This window comes from Paramisgurnus dabryanus, chromosome 7 (assembly GCF_030506205.2).
Source record: "Paramisgurnus dabryanus chromosome 7, PD_genome_1.1, whole genome shotgun sequence".
In the NCBI taxonomy this organism is placed as follows: domain Eukaryota; kingdom Metazoa; phylum Chordata; class Actinopteri; order Cypriniformes; family Cobitidae; genus Paramisgurnus; species Paramisgurnus dabryanus.
Genome location: NC_133343.1, coordinates 13,185,087 through 13,192,077, shown reverse-complemented (window position 1 = coordinate 13,192,077; position 6,991 = coordinate 13,185,087). Strand labels below are relative to the sequence as shown.

At 38.1% G+C, this 6,991-nt stretch overlaps 2 long non-coding RNA genes across 3 annotated transcripts; one reads left to right on the top strand and one right to left on the bottom strand.

Annotated features, from left to right (window-relative positions):
- Positions 1-2,494: 2,494 nt before the first annotated feature.
- Positions 2,495-3,969, top strand: LOC141282406 (uncharacterized). 2 transcript variants are annotated; one of them, XR_012337029.1, is made up of 3 exons: positions 2,495-2,843; positions 3,270-3,406; positions 3,730-3,969. It is a non-coding gene; the product is annotated as an uncharacterized lncRNA (long non-coding RNA). The 2 variants fall into 2 exon arrangements; XR_012337028.1 differs by lacking the exon at positions 2,495-2,843 and having other exon boundaries at positions 2,853-3,406.
- LOC135734401 (uncharacterized) lies at positions 3,784-5,661 on the bottom strand. Its single transcript, XR_010527313.2, has 5 exons — positions 5,091-5,661; positions 4,453-4,546; positions 4,221-4,354; positions 4,035-4,138; positions 3,784-3,924 (listed from the first exon to the last, which is right to left on the bottom strand). It is a non-coding gene; the product is annotated as an uncharacterized lncRNA (long non-coding RNA).
- Positions 5,662-6,991: the final 1,330 nt, after the last annotated feature.

The following is a 6,991-nucleotide window of genomic DNA, read 5'->3' as shown; positions in this document are numbered from 1 at the left end:
ATGATGCTAGCATGATTAGCATGATTCAGCATGACGTTAGCATGATGCTAGCATGATGCTAGCATGACTAGCATGAAGCTAGCATGAAGCTAGCATGACTAGCATGAAGCTAGCATGATGCTAGCATGACTAGCATGAAGCTAGCATGATGCTAGCATGATTAGCATGAAGTTAGCATGATAAGCGTGAAGCTAGCATGATGTTAGCATGATTAGTATGAAGCTAGCATGATGCTAGCATGATTAGCATAAAGCTAACATGATGCTAGCATGATTAGCATGAAGCTAGCATGATGTTAGCATGATTAGCATGAAGCTAGCATGATGCTAACATGATTAGCATGATGCTAGCATGATTAGCATGATGCTAGCATGAAGCTAGCACGATGTTAGCATTATTAGCATGAAGCTAGCACGATGCTAGCATGATTAGCATGAAGCTAGCACGATGGTAGCATGATTAGCATGAAGCTAGCACGATGCTAGCATGATTAGCATGAAGCTAGCACGATGCTAGCATGATTAGCATGAAGCTAGCACAATGTTATCATGATAAACACGAAGCTAGCATGATTAGCATGAAGCTAACATGATGCTAGCATGATTAGCATGAAGCTAGCATGATGTTAGCATGATTAGCATGAAGCTAGCATGATGCTAACATGATTAGCATGATGTTAGCATGATTAGCATGATGCTAGCATGATTAGCATGATGCTAGCATGAAGCTAGCACGATGCTAGCATGATTAGCATGAAGCTAGCACGATGCTAGCATGATTAGCATGAAGCTAGCACGATGTTAGCATGATTAGCATGAAGCTAGCACGATGCCAGCATGATTAGCATGAAGCTAGCACGATGCTAGTATGATTATCATGAAGCTAGCATAATTTGCATGAAGCTAGCATGATGCTAGCATGATTACCATGAAGTTAGCATGAATTTAGCATGAAATTAGCATGATCCTAGCATTATTAGCATGATGCTAGCATGATTCAGATGATGCTAGCATGATTAGCATGAAGCTAGCATGATTTAGCATGAAGCTAACAAGATTTAACATGAAGTTAACATGATTTAACATTAAGTTAGCAAGATTTATTATTAAATTAGCATAAAGCTAGCATGAAACTAGCACGAAGCTAGCATGACTTAGCATGAAGCAAGCATGAAGGTAATATGATCCAAAGACCCAACCCCCATGTCTCTATGATGTCCGGATCCAGAGATATAAGGCTTTGTTTATTATGTTGCTAGGCTGCTCATATTTGGTTGCTAGGGGCGTGGCTTAATACCTCAATAAGGATGGTGAGAGACTGATTGGATGCCTGAGTAAAATGAGCCCACCCCCATGTCTCTGTGACACTGTGCTGCAAAGATATCCATCTGGGCATTTTATAATGGCAGTCTATGGGAGATGTTGCTAGGGTGCCCAAAATGGTTGCTAGGGGCGTGGCTTGATAGCTCAAAAAGGATCCTAAGGGACTGATTGGATGCCTGAGTAAAATGAGCCCACCCCCATGTCTCTATGACACTGCGCTGCAAAGATATCCCATCCGGGACGTTTTTAGTTCCTTATATGGGCATGATTCCTGCCCCATTATAAGTCTATGGGGAAATTTGGGGACCTCTTACACCCCAGGGGTACAGCTTACACCCCATTGTGAGGTATGTTCTTACAGAGCCTGCCAGCCTCTTCAAATGTGGCAAGTCACAAGTTTCTGTGAAATCCTAGGTCTGAGCTACGACTCGTCAAAGTTTGTCCCAATGTTAAGTCTATGGGATTTTTCGGCTGCTTTTTCGCCCCTGGGGCGAAGACAGTACCCCCGATCGCTTATAAAAGTCATAGCACACTATTCCCGAATAGTCCGCACGTTTGAGAGTTTGAATGAAGTTTCTAAGTTAACCGGTTCGAGCCGTATTAATTGCGGAAATTTGGTTGGAATAATAATAATAATAATAATAACTAGAAATGCAATTCCCAAGGAATTACCAGTGCATGAAAATGCAAAAAAGTTGATTGACAGAAATGTAAAAGAAACTTAGTCTAGTAGTTTACCTGGCTGTTGACATGTTTTAGTGTGAAGCTAGCATGATTTAAAAAAGTTATCATGATGAAATATGAAGCTAGCATGAGTTAACATGATTTACCATGAAGTTAACATGATTTATCATGAAGTTAACATGATTTATCATGAAGCTAGCATGATTTATCATGAAGCTAACATGATTTAACATGAAGCTAACATGATTTAACATGAAGCTAACATGACGTTAACATGATTTAGCATGATTTAGCATGAAGCTAGCATGATTTAAAGAGCACCAATTATGCTAATAAATTGGCACGTTAGCACGTTATTGCAATATCCCATAGTACATACATGTTATTAAAACTTGAACTAATGCATTGTGAGTCTTATAAATTGCTTACATACCTCACCGATTTCCCACTGTCTGGAAAACGCTCGGTTTGGTTCCTGTCTCCGCCTCCCAAAATGTCTAGTGTAATCGGATTGGTCAGATGACTACTCAACTGTTATTGGTCAGCTGGGTTCAGCGTGTGTTTGAAAGGTTACGCCCCTGACTACGCGTGGGTTGACACAGATTCTGACTGAGAGTCACAGCCTCAGAGGCAACGTAAACAAGCGCTATATTTCTCTATAAACGATGGTGTCTGTACTGCCTTACCACTTCAAGCTCGATCCAGAGAGTTCAGACGGCCGTTACGATATAAACGATCTCCGTCAATGAACGCGATTGGATTTAACTTTTTTAGGTGTCCTTAGCTCTGCCAGAATGCTAAACGAAGATGAAAATGTGTTGCAAAGACATCCAAAAGGTAATTATAACGTACTACATAACTATATGGAAACACCAAATGTAGCACATAGAAAGTATTTGTTGAAATGATTATAAAACGATTTCACTTGGTAATTTCTACATTATTTTACTCTAGTAAAATATATTATAAAAGACTGCTTACATACTCTATTACTGTGCAAACTATATGGAAACACCAAATGTAGCACATATAAATTATTTGTTAAAATGATTATAAAACGATTTCACTTGGTAATTTCTACATTATTTTACTATAGTAAACTTAATTATAAAATACTGCTTACATACTATTTTACTGTGCAAACTATATGGAAACACCAAATGTAGCACAAAGAAAGTATTAATTGAAATGAATGTTAGTTCTACATTATTTTACTATGGTAAACTTTATTATGAAAGACTGTGCTATGTTTTTACTTACTAGGTTTTAAGGAGAATGCAACATGTTCCAGGGCCTCTTACCTGCGTGATTCATCATCCAGGTTTTGCACAAATTGTCTAAATCCCTACACACAGAACATTTATTGTACCGACTATAAGCCTTTGAGGTGCAGGACTAGAGTAAGTTTTATTACATTTTTAAACCAATAACACTAAAGTATCATTATAGTAACAAAGTACCCAAAAGAACAAAAGATGTAACTTTAAAGAAAATATAGTAGTCAGTCAAAAGTTTTTTTTATTTATTACAAATATATATTTAAATGTTAAACAATATATAAATAAACATACTTTAGTAACCATATTGTGCTCTTGTTTCAAAAATTGTTCAATTCATTTCTTACAGCTATCTATTCAGATAAATGGCATATCAAAGCTTTGTCAGCTGGTGCTATTTAAGACGACACTATAAGGTTATCATCCTGTCGTGTGTTGTTCTCCAGATACGCTTGGAGCTTCCTGATCAGATCGGTCACAATTTTGGCTTTCGACGACCCCTGCACTGAAGATGGCATGCAATCACGTCCTCCTTTGAAGGTCTCTCAAACTGTGATGCCAGGTCCATTGGAATCAGGGCTTCCTTCAGCTTATCTTCAAATACCTCATCAAACACAAGCCTGATCACATCATCCACATAACTGTAGAAATATTGCAGTCAATAAATCTTTTGTTTTGATCATTTATTTCCCTGCTTCATACATTAAGTTTTTAATTATGAATGTATTTGAAATAAAACATTACTGCTTACGGTATGTCACTTGTGTGTTTTGGGAACATAGCCTTGTACTTTCCCTCTCCTGCTTTTGTTACGGCTTGGTGACATTGTAATGGATGGCTGCAAGGTACAAATACCTGTAAAATATAAACAAGCAATTAATTTATTGTAAAAGTAAATACTACTTTATTTAACACAGTTACTAAAATACTTAAATACCTGCACAGCATTCCAATAAATGAGAAAATAAATTTTTTTTTGCTGCAAATCTGAAATCTCAGGCTACGGACAGCAAAGGCATCCACTGATGATGGTGATGGAAACATTGTGAAACGATGCTACTGCCTGGGTTCCTATTATTATGCAGAGAAAAAAAACTTTGTCATCATCAGTTATACATCTAAGACTGGTAGTGGTTTCACTAGCTAAATACATCATGTGTGTTACACACCTTTGCTCCTCATATGCCAGTCTGACTCCTTGTACTGTGTGTAATGATGTTGCATGTTTGCATACAGTGTAGAAGGATGTGTCCAGCTGCGAATCTAGGATATAGACAAATAAAACAAACATGTATTCAGTCAAAAAGACATATTATAACAATAGAGTACAACGACTATAACTCGTTAGACTATTCATTAAAACATTAATGTATTACATATTACATGGCCCAACATTAGCAACATACATTACGTGTTTACTTCGTTTCAAAATCTAAGAAAGCTTCAAGTAAATACAACAGTAAAATACATATAACTTTAAACAAATCATCTGTACTTAGAGTTTCTTGAGTTTGATCATGAGAACAAATTTTATTACCGGTAACAGTTTAGCTGGTATTTGTATTTGTATTTAGCTTAGCAACTTAGCAAGTTTGTAAACATGTCTAAACCAACATAGATAAAAAAAACGATAGTCTGCATAATTCAACATACACGTGTGTAAATATGGTACGTTGTTTATGAAATACAGTATTACAACACAAGACAATTAGCTTGCAAGCTTAGCTCTACATGCACATTATGTTAATCTCCGGTTACCGGTTACGTAATGTACAGTAAAAGGCAAATAATAAACGTGAATACTTACAGCCTGTGATCCAGAAGTGCAGTAATCCAACTTTCAAGAGGAGACTTCGCGCAAATCCAGCTTCGGTTCATGAGAAGCAGTTATTGTGAAAACTCCGTGAACAACTTCTGACTGGATTTTTCCGGAACCGTATTAAACATGATGTCCTCTGTGGAAGTCCATAAAGTGCTATTTTGCCCTCGCATCTAAAGAGACAGCGTCTACTCGAGAGATTTAATCGCTTAAACAATGAAACAAGAGCTTGCAAACAGGGTCAAAGCAGGAACTCACAACCTCCGCCATTTTAGCTGTCTTCTGACTCGGCGCTCCCCACCCTCGTCTTTGAGGGCGTACCCAAGCAAAGCAGAGAGGGCTGAACTATGATAATGTTGGTCTTATCTACGTCACCAATCCCAGGAAGTAAACTGTTGCCTACAATCCGAGTGTTTTTTGTAGTCCTCGAACGTTAGAGACGATAACTCGTGTCATCGTTTTCTTTGAGGTATGTACTTCTTGAATATCGTTAGCATGTACTTATGCACACTTACACACAAAAGGATGTTTAAAAACGTGTATCCCATAATAGGTGCTCTTTAACATGATGTTAGCACGATTTAGCATTAAGCTAACATGAAGCTAGTAAGATTTAGCATGAAGTTAACATGATGCTAGCATGATTAGCATGAGGCTAGCATGATGCTACCATGATTAGAATGAAGCTAGCATGATGTTAGCATGATTAGCATTAAGCTAACATGATGCTAGCATGATTAGCATGAAGCTAGCATGATGTTAGCATGATTAGCATGAAGCTAGCATGATGTTAGCATGATTAGCATGAAGCTAGCATGATGCTAGCATGATTAGCATGATTAGCATGATGGTAGCATGATTAGCATGAAGCTAGCATGATGCTAGCATGATTAGCATGAAGCTAGCATGAAGCTAGCATGATTAGCATGAAGCTAGCATGATGCTAGCATGATTAGCATGAAGCTAGCATGATGCTAGCATGATTAGCATGAAGCTAGCATGATGCTAGCATGATTAGCATGAAGCTAGCATGATGCTAGCATGATTAGCATGAAGCTAGCATGATGTTAGCATGATTAGCATGAAGCTAACATGAAGCTAGCATGATTAGCAAGAAGCTAGCATGATGCTAGCATGATAAGCACAAAGCTAGCATGATGTTAGCATGATTAGCACGAAGCTAGCATGATGCTAGCATGATTAGCACGAAGTTAGCATGAAGCTAGCATGATTAGCATAAAGCTAACATGATGCTAGCATGATTAGCATGAAGCTAGCATGATGCTAGCATAATTAGCATGAAGCTAGCATGATGCTAGCATGATTAGCATGAAGCTAACATGAAGCTAGCATGAAGCTAGCATGATTAGGAATGACGGTAGCATGAGGCTAGCATGATTAGCATGAAGCTAGCATGATGTTAGCATGATTAGCATGAAGCTAGCATGATGTTAGCATGATTAGCATGAAGCTAACATGATGCTAGCATGATTAGCATGAAGCTAGCATGATGTTATCATGATTAGCACGAAGCTAACATGATGCTAGCATGATTAGCACGAAGCTAGCATGATGCTGGCATGATTAGCACGATGCTAGCATGATTAGCATGAAGTTAGCATGAAGCTAGCATGATTAGCATGAAGCTAACATGATGCTAGCATGATTAGCATGAAGCTAGCATGATGCTAGCATAATTAGCACGAAGCTAGCATGAAGCTAGCATGATTAGCACGAAGCTAGCATGATGCTAGCATGATGCTAGCATGATTAACACGAAGGTAGCATGAAGCTAGCATGATTAGCACGAAGCTAACATGATGCTAGCATGATTAGCACGAAGCTAGCATAATTTGCATGAAGCTAGCATGATGTTAGCATGATTACCA